At 41.6% G+C, this 16,804-nt stretch overlaps 1 pseudogene; it reads left to right on the top strand.

Annotated features, from left to right (window-relative positions):
* Positions 1-6,775: 6,775 nt before the first annotated feature.
* LOC140036279 (uncharacterized) lies at positions 6,776-11,255 on the top strand (annotated as a pseudogene).
* Positions 11,256-16,804: the final 5,549 nt, after the last annotated feature.

The raw sequence follows: 16,804 nt of genomic DNA, 5'->3' as shown, positions 1-16,804 counted from the left end.
CGGGTTAAATTTGAAGTGCAGTATAGACGTGGGACCCGCTAGTGCGATAAAATTTTGTTGATTAAGTGATTTTTGTGCTAAGTATTATTATTTTACAAGGTGCTAGGAGACAATTGGAAGTTAGCTAGATAAATTACCCTTGTTAGACAAAAGGATAAGCTTATAACCCAAAAAAGGGTCAAGTGTCACTATGCTATTAGAAGTTGGACTTTTGATCAAGATTGGTAATTTTACTAAAATCAGATTTTTGACCAAAATTCATTCATTTTCTTGTCTCCTTTGGCCGAAGTTAATGAGAGAGAAACCAAGAGAGTTCTCATCTTCCACTTCAATTTCTTGTTCAAATCTTGAGTTTCAACCAACCAAATCACAAACTACACCATACAAGTGATCAATAGGGAAGGTTAAAGGTGTTGGTGGAGTTGTTTTGGAGGAGGAAAGATTAAGCTCCTACCTTTCTTGTGGTTTTAAGGTATTTTTCCAAGAACATCCTCTTTACTTCAATTAATTGCTTATTAGTGGTTTTTAGTTGTTTTAGATGTTGTTTTGGGGAAGATTAGCACTTGAATGCATGAATTCCAGATTAGGGTTTCTTTGTTTTTCCAAATCTGTCTGGTACTGTTACACCTAGTTAGAGACCGAATTGGCCTTAACACAAAACATGAAAGTTATAGAGGATGATGTTTTATAGTGTCCTACAAAATTTCATCCCAATCGGAGCAATGTATCCTGTGAAAAGACTGAAATACCCCTGCTGCCCTGATTCTGTCTGAAACTGAAAATCAGCTTTGGTAATTGGTTAATTTGACTAGGAATACTACTGATTTGGTTGTCGATGTTTTCTTAAGACATATAGCCTTGTATCTTAGCTTTCATATGGCTGTGGAATCACTTGAATTGGAGTTGTATGTCCTGAGATATGATTGAATGAATCAGGAATGCTACTTGAACTGCGAACTGGAAAATCTGGGGTTGTTTTGGTACATTTGACCTAGATACATTGCAAACTGGACTGAGTGGCCTTCTTCAACATTTTAGTCCTTTCTCTTAGCTTCGAAACGGAGTAAATTACACCTCAATCCGACAAGGATAGCTTCAGTTGTGTTAATTCCGCTAAGCAACAGCAAATCAGCCTTTTGTTTTCGGACCCAAACTTCGTTTCTGCATATGTCCTAGTTTGATTTTGCACTTATACGTTCCATATGATTTTACTCTAGTGATATGTGGATTTGGTTTATGACTCGTATTCGAGCCTTATGGTGGCTCTAATTAAAGGTGTTTGATAGCTTGTTATTTGTGGATGTTGAGGTTTGGTTGGAAAGTAAAGAAAGATAAGGGAAATGTTGTCAACATTTTCGCGGAGCTTCTGCACAGTCTCGGGAAATTTTCTATATCTTGATGTAGGAATGTCGGAATTGAGTTCCGTTTGTTGTATTTTAAACTAGATTCGTAGGGGTATAAACTGTGTAAATTTAGGCCCTGTTTCTCGCTGTGAAATTTATGGTGATTTTTCAAAATTGACTGAAATATTGTACATGTTCTATCTTTCACTGGTTGAAGCAGCAACTTAAGGCTCGAATTTGACTGCCTTGTGTTTTGAATCTTACAATAGTGTTTTCTGGAAAGTTATAGCCCTTTAAATGTATTTTCCAACGGTATAAATTTTATCAATTTTGGACTTACAAAACTTGAGATATGATTTTTCTTATATGGTTGTGCAAACTGGAAAATCCTATTTTCCTAGTATTTATCTTACTTTCAATATCTACTTCAAATTTTGGATTTGGTCAGTCATTGTAGGTAGGGATTTGAAGTTGTTCATGCCTTTAAGACTAACACTCCAAGTTTACCTCTTTGCTTTGCATTAATGGTTCTTTTGACTAGGCATATGGCTCGTAACCGAGTCTCACTTGCGAATTCCATACTAGGTCTTGGAGTCGAGTCTTAAGTGTTTGCCTTGATTGTTCTAGGAGGTGCCGACGATTAAAGCCACACTTGGGAAGGAAACTTTTGAAGTTATCCTTATTTGAACTGGTGAGTGTACCACTCCCTTGCATTGTTGCTATTTGAGTTATCTGTCCTTGAAACCTATGACATGAATGACTATGAATCCTGTTTAGTTTGATTGAGACGATGGTGTACTTTATCACACTCGTTCTCTTGCCTGTGTTGTACAAACTGAAATCTATTACTTGTACTTGTTATGAATTTGAGTCTGTTACCTGCACTTGTTATAATGTCGTTTGTAAGTGTTTCCAACGACCTCCTTGTTAAACCTGAGCTCAACCTCATGGGGAGTTAATTAAATCGAGTCATGCAAAGGCTTGGTCGAGGAAATTGACAATTCGTGGGTGCCTGTTTTTATGGAATCTTTGAGTATTGAGACTCTTGATTCCGGTATACTCGAGTATTACCATTCCTGTTCCTATTTGGCGTTCGGGCCCGGTAAGGGGGTATGTTTGGTGAACGGGATTTGGCGTTAAAGTGGTGTTCTATTGGACTGGTTTCCTTATTTGGAAGTTGACGGAGGGTCAACGTAGTCAGATCAAGTACTGCAATGGGGATTTGGCTCCTGAGAGCCACATGTATCCTTTCTATCTAAGTTATTTTGCTCATCTCCTTATTTGATACACCTATGTGATTAATTGAGCATGAAGTTCCGTGGTTTTTGACTGTTGTTCTTTTGGTACCTCATTGAGCTTCTAACTCACCCTGTTCCGTTATCCTTGTTTTCCTTACAGGAAACCACCTTTTGGAGACTCTGATATTTTGAAGCATGAGTTAAGCTAGTTTTAATCTTCTTTTGTATAGCTCCTCGATGTATGGAAAATTTTAAATGTATCTTAATACAATATTTTTTTCTGGATCTGTAAACTTACGAATATGTATATTTTGAAGTGTTTCCTCATGTTTATGTAACATATGTATTCGGGAATGTACCTACTTTCTTGGCGAACAATGTTTCCTTGTACTTGGTTGGATCCTGCATGGCGGCGGCCCTTCCATTTCGTTTTGATTCTTGTAGATTTATTCCGGTTTTGATAGAGGTATGACTGAGTCCCGGCGAGAGTTGGGCAGGCGGTCCGCCGAACCCTTTGGTTCGCCTTAGGGTGAGGAGGGGCTGTCACAGGTGGTATCAAAGCCTGCTTCGCGTGGTTTCTGTGCGGAGTGAGCCTGGACTGAGTGGTGAATAGTTATGAAGGATTAAGTGCTCGTTCGAGCATAAGTTATGAATTGTGAACGTTATAGGCCTTAAATGTTTCGTGTGATATTTGAGGACCATAGATAGGTACGTCAGGGAGGAATTTCGATTGTAAATAGTTTACTCTTGGGACTGACCAACTCGAGACGTGAATTGTCTTATTTCGAATTCTTGTGCCCGAGTACTCCATAGTTGAGGCGGGGTTAAGTATTTGAGATTTGCATTTTGGGAACATGATAGCATCATGGTACGTGGGCAGGCCAACAATGGCTCGGGTAATCGAGGAGCTGAGGATCACGTGCTCGCCCCAAGTGGACCCATTACTCGGGCTCGCGCAAAGAAACTTCGTGAGCAACTCAATGTACTTATTCAGGCCATACACAAGTCCTTTGAAGGATTCATGCATTCAAGTGAAGGTGGTCGCGGTCCGATAATGAGCATTGAAGCTACACCCGAGGATTAGGGTTTTGCCAAACCCTAATTTCCGTTTTAGCATCATAGTTAGTTATTTCCACATTAGTTGATTAGATTGAATAATTGGCTAAGTGCATATCGCACGTAGAATCGCCAAGGGTAGGATTGCTAATTTACTCATTATTATTTGCTAGAGTGGGCTGCCTAGGAAGGAAAGCCCACATGAGGCCCAACCCGTCGGGGGTTAAGCCTCCTTTATTAGGGCCCATATCCACTGCGCCCTTAGTCCATTTTCTACTAGATTAGGGTTTTCACTTGTAGCCTATATAAGGCACCATATTACATCAATAAAGGGTAGACACTTTTATGATAAAAATATTGAGAGAGTTTTCTCCATAGCTTTCGAGCAAACCTTGAACAACTTAGAGTTATACTCTAGTGTTCTTGTTCGGCTTATCAATTCAAGAATCGCACTTGAATTGTGGCGCCTTCTACACTTGCCTGAGGTTCACTAATTCGTTTGATTACGGGTTGAGATAGTATCAACAAGTTCGTAGTCACGGGGATTAGAGGGGTCGTAGGGTTTCCGCTGCCACCGTTTCTTGCACCCAACGTCAAATCCAACAAGCGATCTTGGCTCGCGAATCTTCTCACCAACGAGATTCGTATCAGCTGGCATCAGAGCTAGCTTGTTTGTAATATCGTTTATCCCTCTTCTCGTGTCTTAATTCGTGTTTGTCTTGATTAGTTCAACAAAAAAAAACTTTTGCACGTTGCATCCTGTCCGCGAGTTCTGGCCCGTGAGTTTTCCTTTGTGTTCAATTCTGGTCATCGTGTTCTGGAGTCTGCCTTGGTGTCGTCTTCAATTCCTGGAATTTCTGGAAGTCAAGTGAGTTGTGTTGGTTTGGTGGTGTGTGATTCCAGCAATCGTTAAAAAAAAAAAAAGAGAAACAAACCCACACCACTAGTGTTCTTATTGTCGCTTTCGTATTTCTGTGTCCGTTGAACCTTGTGCAATCTGTGCCTTGTTATTGCCAATTCTCGTGTGAATAAATCTGGTCGTGTCTTGCTGATTGTGTTCTCCACCGCTTGGAACCAGCAAATTGAAGAATCAAACGGTGCTAGTAACATCGAGTCCTAGGAGTTCGGTCCGTGCCGCACTTGCTTTGACAAGTCTGTCCGAATTGTTCCCTGATTGTTTGTGCGTGTCCATTGTTCAGCTTTTGTGTCTATTGCTTTTGTGATTAAGTCCCAAACCTGAGTCAAAAAAAAAAAAACAAAGGGGGGGGCAAGAAAATTCTGGTCGGTGTTCCTTCCAAGTCGCGGAGTTGCCGTCTGGTAGTTCCCAATTCCTGCTCGTGTCTCTTTGTCGAGTTGCGGTTCATGCTAAAGCTGTTTTAATCCGTGTCTTAGTTATTCATTTATCTAGGAGAATATTGGAACCTTGTTCTTGAATTTCGTAAGCAAAACTTCACGATTTCTTGGAGTTCTTGAAGTGATTCTTGAACCTTTGAAATCTGGAAAATTTGCAGCGACGTTCTTGAAGCTATTTGCTGGAAATTTTGTGTTTGATTCGCAACTCTTGATTGCTAAAGGGGTGGTCTATACCTGGAGCAGAACCTTGACCCGTTTGGGAACCAAAACCTAGCCTACCTGTTTACCCAAAAAAAAAAAAAACCATCAAAACAAGCCGCACTTAAGCTCGGACAGACCTGGGAAATTCTGCCCAACGAAGCCGTGTTCATCTGAAGTTGCTGTTGCGTAAAAAAAAAACAAACACAGCAGCCAGAAGAACGTGGGTATCTTAGTTATGGTGCAATCCTAGAGCACTTGGGAAGAGGAACATGGTCGGCTGTACATCTAGAAAAGAAAAGAAACAAAAAAAAAGGAGAGAGAAACAGCCGCTGGAGGACTTCCAATCCTGATTGATTTCTAAATCCAAAGGGGTTTCCATTCTTATTGCTTCCTGATCTGTAGCCCCCACTTGCCCATATTGATACCGTGGCATTTGAACCGCACCTCTGCACAACAAACAGACCCCAAAACAGCCCCAAACAGCCGCACCACACCTTGCTACCTAGACAGCCACACTACAAACCAGTCTCCTAAGCAAAACCACCGCCCACTAGCATTTGCTTCCACTTTCGGTTACAACACCTGGTGAGCAGATATCAACTACTATCAAGGGCTAACCGACCCATTCTTGCACATTCCCCACAGAACCAATTCCCCATAAAATCATCAGCCAAGCCCAAGGCAGCCGTAACACAAAAAACAAAACAAAATTCCAGCAAGCCAAAGTCCATTGAGTCATTTCAGCCTTGAGTCGTTTCTGGATTTGCCCATTGAGTTGTTCATTGAGTCCTGGTCAGTCTTGAGTCATTTATTGTGTCTTTCATTCTCTCCCATTCAAATGCCAAGCATTTGTTGACCTTGGTTGGTAAACGATCCAAAAATCCAGCAACGCAAAAGGAACCAACTTCCTTGTCGGCTAGGTGTTTGAGCATCATTCTTAATTTTTTGTAGCTTTTGTGTCTAGTCTTTTCTCGATTTTTGTTCTTGAATATATTCTATCACTCCATTCTTAGTGTCCTAATTTTGTTTTCCCAGAAAATTTCCACTCTTACGAACCTCAAATTCTAGCGTGAACTTGATTTTTAAGCTAAATTTGAGCACTTGAGGAGCTCTACTTTCTTCAAGGTTTCGCAAGGGGCTGTGAGAGAATATTTTGGTGAGCTTATTAGAGTGATTTGAGTTACCATATACGAGTGTGAGAGTAAACACTTAGGGAGTGAAGTGACAAAAAAAAAAGCAAAAGAAAACATTACTTTTTTCCCTATTTCCTTTGCTACTAACCCTTGCAGGTACACTTGAGACTCCATGTCTAGTGGAAACGAAGGAGTATCCCGTCCCATGAACTTTGAACAGATGATGGAGCAAATGGAGAGGCGTTTCCAACGCATGCTAGAACCCTTTCAAGATGAGTTGCTGCAACTCCGAGCGTCTGGAACACCAAAAACCTCTAAATCCATGTGAAGGCGAAGGGGCGTGGAGGAGTCGTCCGATGGTTCCAATAATGATGATGATGATGAGGAACCTCGAATTCGACCAAGGCAAAGGAACCAGACTGGACCTACCGATGTATTCAAGGGAATCAAGATGCAAATCCCTGAGTTCAAAGGACGGTCCGATCCCGAGACCTTTCTCGAATGGTTATCCAAGATCGAAATGGTCTTTTCTTGCCAAAACTACACCGAGGTGCAAAAGGTGCAATTGGCCACCATGGAATTCACTGAGTACGCTGTGGTTTGGTGGGACCAAATCAAGAAGTCTAGAAGGAGAAATGGGCTACCTGAGCTTATTCCATGGCCCGAGCTTCGAGCCATGATGCGCACCCGCTTTGTACCTGGACATTACACTAGGGATTTATACCACCGGTTACAAACCTTAGTCCAGGGCAACCGGAGTGTGGATGAGTACCACAAGGAGATGGAGATCCTGATGCTTAGAGCGGATGTACAGGAGGATCCTGAAGCCACCATGGCGAGATTCTTGAGCGGGTTACGACCCGATATTGCTGAACGAGTGGAACTTCAACATTATATGGAGTTGCATGAGCTTGTAGACAAGGCTATTAAGGTCGAGCAAAGGCTCAAGCGGAGGTGTACCACTCGATCGAATTTCGGCAATACCACCTACTCTACCAACCACCCATTCCAACCAAGGAATGATTCTCGGCCTTCACCAAATGCTCCTACACCAAAGCCGAGATTCGAAGGAGGTAAGGTGGGCAACCCTAGTATTAGTAAGCCGCCCTCTTCTACTCCAAAATTTGAGGAGTCTAGGGTACAAACTAGAGCTCGTGATACTCGATGCTTCAAATGCCAAGGTAGAGGCCATATTGCTAGTCAATGTCCCAATCAAAGGACTATGATTATGATGCAAAATGGTGAGATCGTGAGTGAGGACGAAGCCGAGTACGAAGGCATACTACCTCTTGACGGAGGTAGTGATGGGGAATCACCAAATGAAGAGGAGTTTAGTGCACCCGAGGGTCATTTTGGGACTGCATTGGTTGCACGGAGAGCATTAACTGCACGTGTTAAGGAGGACGAGCTTCAACGGGAGAACATCTTCTACATCAGGTGCTTCGTCAACCAAGCACTTTGTAGTGTGATTATTGATAGTGGGAGCTGCACAAATGTAGCTAGTTCACTCATGGTGGACAACTTGAAGTTGCCTACAAGGGATCACCCGCGACCCTACAAACTCCAATGGCTCAACAACTCTGGGGAGGTTCGAGTAACCAAGCAGGTTCTTATATCCTTCCAAATCCATAAATATTCTGATGAAGTATTATGTGATGTAGTTCCTATGCAGGCTAGTCACATTATACTAGGTAGGCCTTGGCAGTTTGACAGACAGGTGACTTTTGATGGTGTGACTAATAAGTATAGTTTCTTGTACAACAGTAAGAAAGTCACACTAGCTCCCCTTTTCCCCCAAACAAGTGCATGAGGACCAATTGAAATTGCAACAAGAGTTTGAGAAGTATAGTGCAAAAAGAAAAGAAAATGATAGAGCCGAGGCAAAAAAAGAGAGAAAAAAGGCTATAGATAGCTCGGCGAGTGAGGTAAAAATTGAGGGAAAACAAATGCTCCTGATAAAAGCCAAGAAAGTGAGGAAGTTAATGAGAGATGAGCAGCCATTTCTTATGCTTGTTAGCAAAGAAGTAGCTCTGAATGTGCATGAACTTGATACTAACATACCTCTTGAGGTTAAGTCTCTGTTGCAGGAATATGCTGATATCTTCCCCGAGGACGTGCCAAGTGGATTACCACCGCTTAGAGGCATTAAGCACCAAATAGACTTCGTCCCTGGAGCTTCGTTGCCAAATCGGCCAGCTTACAAGAGCAACCCGGAGGAAACTAAGGAGTTACAAAGGCAAGTGGACGACTTGCTTGGCAAAGGATGGGCACGTGAGAGCTTAAGCCCGTGCGCTGTCCCAGTCATTTTGGTGCCCAAGAAAGATGGTACGTGGAGAATGTGCACTGATTGTAGGGCCGTAAATGCCATCACGGTAAAGTATCGCCACCCTATCCCTCGCTTAGATGACATGCTTGATGAGTTACATGGGGCTGTGTTCTTTACCAAAATTGATCTCAAAAGTGGGTACCATCAAATTAGGATTAAGGAGGGGGATGAATGGAAAACTGCCTTTAAAACTAAGTATGGATTGTATGAGTGGTTAGTGATGCCTTTTGGGCTCACTAATGCACCTAGCACCTTCATGAGGTTAATGAACCATGTTCTGCGTCCATTCTTAGGAAAATTCGTAGTAGTTTACTTTGATGATATCCTAATTTATAGCAAATCTTATGATGAACACCTCGAGCATATTAGGGCTGTTATGGATGTACTTCGACGAGAGCAGCTCTATGCCAATCTCAAGAAATGTAATTTTTGCACTAATGAGCTTGTGTTTCTAGGGTTTGTTATAAGTACGCAGGGAATGAAGGTGGATGATCAAAAGGTGAAAGCTATTCAAGAGTGGCCAACACCAAGGTCTGTGGGTGATGTTCGAAGCTTCCATGGCCTTGCGGGTTTCTATAGGAGATTCGTGAAGGACTTTAGCACTATTGCTGCACCCTTGACCGAGTTGATTAAGAAGAATGAGAACTTCCATTGGGGAGATTCTCAAGAACAAGCCTTTCACGCTTTAAAGCACAAACTCACACATGCACCTGTACTTGCTTTACCTGACTTTTCTAAGATATTTGAGATTGATTGTGATGCTTCAGGTATTGGAGTTGGAGCTGTGTTGAATCAAGGAGGAAGACCTATTGCCTACTTTAGTGAGAAACTCAATGGGGCTGCACTGAATTACTCAACTTATGATAAAGAGTTGTACGCCCTCATTCGAGCACTACAAGTTTGGCAGCACTACTTAAGGCCTAAGGAATTCGTGATACACACTGATCATGAGTCCCTTAAATACCTTAAGGCCCAGCACACCTTGAGCAAAAAGCATGCAAGGTGGATCGCATTCATGGAGTCCTTTCCGTACGTAATTAAATATAAGGCTGGTAAGTCTAATGTGGTCGCGGATGCACTCTCACGAAGGTACTCTCTACTCACTTCCTTAGATGCTAAGTTGTTAGGGTTTGAGCTGATTAAAGACATCTATGCCCAAGATAGTGATTTCGGTGAACTTTACCTTTCTTGCAAACACACTGGGCAAGGTAAATTTTTCATTTTCGATGGTTACTTGTTTTATGCCAATCGACTTTGCATCCCACATGGATCCATCCGCGAACTTTTGGTACGAGAATCCCATTCGGGTGGCCTTATGGGACATTTTGGGGTTGATAAGACTCTTGCCATGCTGCAGGAGCACTTCTATTGGCCGCACATGAGGAGAGATGTTGCACGGGTGGTGGAGCGATGCTTAGCTTGTAAGAAAGCTAAATCCAAGGTACACCCGTATGGCCTTTACACCCCGTTACCTATTTCTAGTGCACCATGGGTCGATATTTCTATGGATTTTATACTTGGTTTGCCTAGATCCAAGTATGGCCATGACTCCATTTATGTGGTAGTTGATAGATTCTCTAAAATGGCACACTTCATTGCATGTCATAAAACTGATGATGCATCTCATATTGCTAACTTATTTTTTAAAGAGATTGTGAGATTGCATGACATTCCTAGGACCATTGTCTCAGACAGAGATGTCAAATTTCTGAGCTATTTTTGGAAGACACTCTGGTCTAAGTTAGGCACCAAATTGCTATTCTCTACTGCCAGCCACCCCCAAACTGATGGTCAAACTGAGGTGGTAAATCGTACATTAGGTACCTTGTTGCGTGCCATCATAAAAAAGAACTTGAAATCATGGGAAGAATGTTTACCTCATGTTGAGTTTGCTTATAATAGGGCTATCCATTCTACTACTGGTTTCTCTCCATTTGAATGTGCTTATGGTTTTAATCCACTAACACCACTTGATCTAGTGCCATTACCTAGTAATGAGCGCGCACATTTGGATGGTAAGAAACGTGCAGAGTTTGTTAAGCAACTGCATGAGAAAGTCAGGGCTAACATTGAGAGGAGAACTGCTCAATATGTCAAGCAAGCTAACAAAGGTCGCCAAAAGTTGATTTTTGAGCCTGGCGATTGGGTGTGGTTGCACATGCGCAAAGAACGCTTTCCTGTTCAAAGGAGGAACAAATTACAACCACGGGGTGATGGACCTTTTCAAGTGTTAGAGCGCATCAATGACAACGCCTACAAACTTGACCTTCCTGGTGAGTATGGAGTTAGTGCTACATTTAATGTCTCTGACTTAGCTCCTTTTGATGCAGATGATGCGTTTGATTTGAGGGCAAATCCTTCTCAAGAGGAGGGGAATGATAGCATCATGGTACGTGGACAAGCCAAAAATGGCTCGGGTAATCGAGGAGCTGAGGATCACGTGCTCGCCCCAAGTGGACCCATTACTCGAGCTCGCGCAAAGAAACTTCGTGAGCAACTCAATGTACTTATTCAGGCCATACACAAGTCCTTTGAAGGATTCATGCATTCAAGTGAAGGTGGTCGCGGTCCGATAATGAGCATTGAAGCTACACCCGAGGATTAGGGTTTTGCCAAACCCTAATTTCCGTTTTAGCATCATAGTTAGTTATTTCCACATTAGTTGATTAGATTGAATAATTGGCTAAGTGCATATCGCACGTAGAATCACCAAGGGTAGGATTGCTAATTTACTCATTATTATTTGCTAGAGTGGGCTGCCTAGGAAGGAAAGCCCACGTGAGGCCCAACCCGTCGGGGGTTAAGCCTCCTTTATTAGGGCCCATATCCACTGCGCCCTTAGTCCATTTTCTACTAGATTAGGGTTTTCACTTGTAGCCTATATAAGGCACCATATTACATCAATAAAGGGTAGACACTTTTATGATAAAAATATTGAGAGAGTTTTCTCCATAGCTTTCGAGCAAACCTTGAACAACTTAGAGTTATACTCTAGTGTTCTTGTTCGGCTTATCAATTCAAGAATCGCACTTGAATTGTGGCGCCTTCTACACTTGCCTGAGGTTCACTAATTCGTTTGATTACGGGTTGAGATAGTATCAACAAGTTCGTAGTCACGGGGATTAGAGGGGTCGTAGGGTTTCCGCTGCCACCGTTTCTTGCACCCGACGTCAAATCCAACAATCGATCTTGGGTCGCGAATCTTCTCACCAACGAGATTCGTATCAGAACATGAACAGGCTTTGTTTGGCTAGAATGAGTACAAGAGGTCAAGGGACATCTAGTTTGGATAATAAGTGACGTGAGAGACCGGACGGGGTTATCTTAGCTGAGACTGGGATGACTTCACCTTTTCCTTTTGATTCGCCAGTATATTGCTACCACCTGACGTTAGTATGTGTGTTTGTGTACATGGTTATCTGTCCAACTTGATATGTATTTGTGCTTTTGCTTATCTGTTTTCTTGATATGGCGTGTTATGTGCGGATATGTTTATTTATGTATTTGGTATGTTGGATTTTTGTTATTTTAGTTAATTTATTGCATTCATTCATTAAAGTACCCTTTTAAAAAGAAAAGAAAGAGGGAGGGAAAAAACTATATATATATATATGGAAGGAAGATGTAGTCGCGGACATGGTTATAGCCGTGGAACAAAGCGAGGCCAAGAGTCAAGAGAAGAAAGGGAAAATAACAGCTGAACAAAACACGGATCGAGAGTGCCACTTGTATTTAAGAATTTATTATGACCCATTGTTTTGCCTGACAGGCTATCATCTGAGTTCCAACAATTCTGTGAGATGGCACATTGGGTTGAGATGTGTAAGAAAATCGCGGTTCTTCGAGATGAAATAGAAGTCCAAAAGAAACTAGCCGCATACTGGGAAGGGCGATGGAAGCACGAGCATTCAGAGAACATTGAGCTCTTGCACAAGAACTTAGAGCTAAAAAGGAAATACGAAGGGATTTCCGAGGAGGCCGTGGCAATGGCGCAAAGCACTACTTCTATGGGGGTTCCAGAGAAAACTCAAAGGACAAAAATTTCAAGGCCACAAGTGAAGACCTTCCATGCAAAGAAAAGGAGCGAATCTTTTGAGAGTCAAAGGCTAGAACAGGGTAAGCGAGGTAGGCCATTTGCTAAGAAGGGTCGTGGAGCGGGTGGTGTGAAAATTTTGGAGACACTTAGGAAGGATACTCCAGGAGGAGATCCGAGTGGAAAAGTACCACTGAGAGGTATCTCACGAAGAGATCAAACCTCAATTCCTTTCCCATTTTGTGGCTATTGTAGAAAATCCAATCATAATGAAGTGGGTTGTTGGAAAAAGGGGGGAAGATGTCTGCGCTGTGGGAGCGCCGAGCATCGGATTACTAATTGCCCGGTTCAATTGCGCGAAAAGAAAGAAACGCAGCAGCCAACCCAGACCGACCATGGACCGTCAAATAGAAAAGGGACTGGAATGAGGACCCTCGTTTCTTCTGAGGACGTAGAAGGTACAGGTCATTGGTTACTTTAGATTTGTTGGATCCCATTAAAAGGAAAATTTCGAGGACGAAATTTCTTTAAGGGGGAGAGAGTGTGAGAGCCCGTAAAGTTTTTTATTAATTTATACCATTTAATTCTATTCCTTTTCATGCATTTTCCTTATTTTATTTTACTACATTAATTTCCTGGACACTTTATAAGTGAATATAGTTTTTCCAACCATTTTTCTAGCTTAAGTTAGTTCGGGTTAAATTTGAAGTGCGTTATGGACGTGGGACCCGCTAGTGCGATAAAATTTTGTTGATTAAGTGATTTTTGTGCTAAGTATTATTATTTTACAAGGTGCTAGGAGACAATTGGAAATTAGCTAGATAAATTACACTTGCTAGACAAAAGGATAAGCTTATAACCCAAAAAGGGGTCAAGTGTCACTATGCTAGTAGAAGTTGGACTTTTGATCAAGATTGGTAATTTTACTAAAATCAGATTTTTGACCAAAATTCATTCATTTTCTTGTCTCCTTTGGCCGAAATTAATGAGAGAGAAACCAAGAGAGTTCTTCATCTTCCACTTCAATTTCTTGTTCAAATCTTGAGTTTCAACCAACCAAATCACAAACTACACCATACAAGTGATCAATAGGGAAGGTTAAAGGTGTTGGTGGAGTTGTTTTGGAGAAGGAAAGATTAAGCTCCTATCTTTCTTGTGATTTTAAGGTATTTTTCCAAGAACATCCTCTTTATTTCAATTAATTGTTTATTAGTGGTTTTTAGTTGTTTTAGATGTTGTTTTGGGAAAGAATAGCACTTGAATGCATGAATTCCAGATTAGGGTTTCTTTGCTTTTCCAATTCTGTCCGGTACTGTTACACCTAGTTAGAGACCGAATTCGCCTTAGCACAAAACATGAAAGTTATGGAGGATGATGTTTTATAGTTGCCTACAAAATTTCATCCCAATCAGAGCAATGTATCCTGTGAAAAGACTGAAATACCCCTGCTGCCCTGATTCTGTCCGAAACTGAAAATCAGCTTTGGTAATTGGTTAATTTGACTGGGAATACTACTGATTTGGTTGTTGATGTCTTCTTAAGACGTATAGCCTTGTATCTTAGCTTTCAGATGGCTTTGGAATCACTTGAATTGGAGTTGTATGTCCTGAGATATGTTTGAATGAATCAGGACTGCTAGTTGAACCGCGAACTGGAAAATCTGGGGTTGTTTTGGTACATTTGACCTAGATACATTGCAAACTGGACTGAGTGGCCTTCTTCAACATTTTAGTCCTTTCTCTTAGCTTCGAAACGGTGTAAATTACACCTCAATCTGACAAGGATAGCTTCAGTTGTGTTAATTCCGCTAAGCAACAGCAAATCTGCCTTTTCTTTTCCGACCGAAATTTCGTTTCCGCATATGTCCTAGTCTGATTTTGCACTTATACGTTCCATATGATTTTACTCTAATGATATGTGGATTTGGTTTATGACTCCTATTTGAGCCTTATGGTAGCTCTAATTAAAGGTGTTTGATAGTTTGTGATTTGTGGATGTTGAGGTTTGGTTGGAAAGTAAAGAAAGATAAGGGAAATGCTGTCAACATTTTCGCGGAGCTTCTGCACAGTCTCGGGAAATTTGCTATATCTTGATGTAGGAATGTCGGAATTGAGTTTTGTTTGTTGCGTTTTAAACTAGATTCATAGGGGTATAAACCGTATTAATTTCAGGCCCTGTTTCTATCTATGAAATTTATGGTGATTTTTCAAAATTGACTGAAATATTGTACCTGTTCTATCTTTCACTGGTTGAAGCAGCAACTTAAGGCTCGAATTTGACTGCCTTGTGTTTTGAATCTTACAATAGTGTTTTCTGGAAAGTTATAGCCCTTTGAATTTATTTTCCAACGGTATAAATTTTATCAATTTTGGACTTACAAAACTTGAGATATGATTTTTCTTATAGGGTTGTGCAAACTGGAAAATCCTATTTTCCTAGTATTTATCTTACTTTCATTATCTACTTCAAATTTGGATTTGGTCAGTCATTGTAGGTAGGGCTTTGAGGTTGTTCATGCCTTTAAAACTAATTGTTACTTTTTCACTCCAAGTTCACCTCTTTGCTTTGCATTAATGGTTCTTTTGACTTGGCATATGGCTCGTAACCGAGTCTCACTTGCGAATTCCATACTAGGTCTTGGAGTCGAGTCTTAAGTGTTTGCCTTGATTGTTCTAGGAGGTGCCGACGATTAAAGCCACACTTGGGAAAGACACTTTTGAAGTTATCCTTATTTGAACTGGTGAGTGTACCACTCCCTTGCATTGTTGCTATTCGAGTTATTTGTACTTGAAACCTATGACATGAATGACTATAAATCCTGTTTAGTTTGATTGAGACGAGGGTGTACTTTATCACACTCGTTCTCTTGCCTGTGTTGTACAAACTGAAATCTATTACTTGTACTTGTTATGAACTTGAGCCTGTTACCTGCACTTGTTATAATGTCGTTTGGAAGTGTGTCCAACGACTTCCTTGTTAAACCTGAGCTCAACCTTATGGGGAGTTAATTAAATCGAGCCATGCAAGGGATTGGTCGAGGAAATTGACAATCCGTGGGTGCCTGTTTTTATGGAATCTTTGAGTATTGAAACTGTTGATTCCGGTATACTCGAGTATTACCATTTCTGTTCCTATTTGGCGTTCGGGCCCGGTAAGGGGGTATGTTTGGTGAACGGGATTTGGCGTTAAAGTGGTGTTCTACTGGACTAGTTTCCTTATTTGGAAGTTGACGGAGGGTCAACGTAGTCAGATCAAGTACTGCAACGGGGATTTGGCTCCTGAGAGCCACATGTATCCTTTCTATCTAAGTTATTTTGCTCATCTCCTTATTTGATACACCTATGTGATTAATTGAGCATGAAATTCCGTGGTTCTTGACTGTTATTCTTTTTGTACCTTATTGAGCTTCTAACTCACCCCGTTCCGTTATCCTTGTTTTCCTTACAGGAAACCACCTTTTGGAGACTCTGATATTTTGAAGCATGAGTTGAGCTAATTTTAATCTTCTTTTGTGTAGCTCCTCGATGTATGGAAAACCCTAAATGTATCTTAATACAATGTTTTTTTTTGGATCTGTAAACTTACGAATATGTATATTTTGAAGTGTTTCCTCATGTTTATGTAACATATGTATTCGGGAATGTACCTACTTTTTTGGCGAACAAAGTTTCCTTGTACTTGGTTGGATCCTGCATGGCGGCGGCCCTTCCATTTCGTTTTGATTCTTGTAGATTTGTTCCAGTTTTGATAGAGGTATGACTTAGCCCCGGCGAGAGCTGGGCAGGCGGTCCGCCGAACCCTTTGGTTAGCCTTAGGGTGAGGTGGGGCTGTCACAGTGGGGCCGTTGGTTTTGTTCTTGGTGGTGCTGGACAACACAACAGGCACTCGCAGGCTACCTCACCAAAAGGCCTCGTCGAGGTGGGTGATACCACTACAGACTTATCAAAGCAGCCCATGCTCCCTCCCTAGCCGATGTGGGATTATTACAATCCACCCCCCTTAGGGGACCCAGCGTCCTCGCTGGCACACCGGGGTCAGGAGTCGACTCTGATACCAACTCTAACAGTCCCTCGATAATATTGTCCCACAGTTTGACACCCCATGGGGCCATGGGTTTTGTT

The sequence above is a fragment of the Coffea arabica genome, chromosome 2e, assembly GCF_036785885.1.
Source record: "Coffea arabica cultivar ET-39 chromosome 2e, Coffea Arabica ET-39 HiFi, whole genome shotgun sequence".
Lineage (NCBI taxonomy): Eukaryota > Viridiplantae > Streptophyta > Magnoliopsida > Gentianales > Rubiaceae > Coffea > Coffea arabica.
This window is presented reverse-complemented; position numbering and strand designations above follow the sequence as displayed.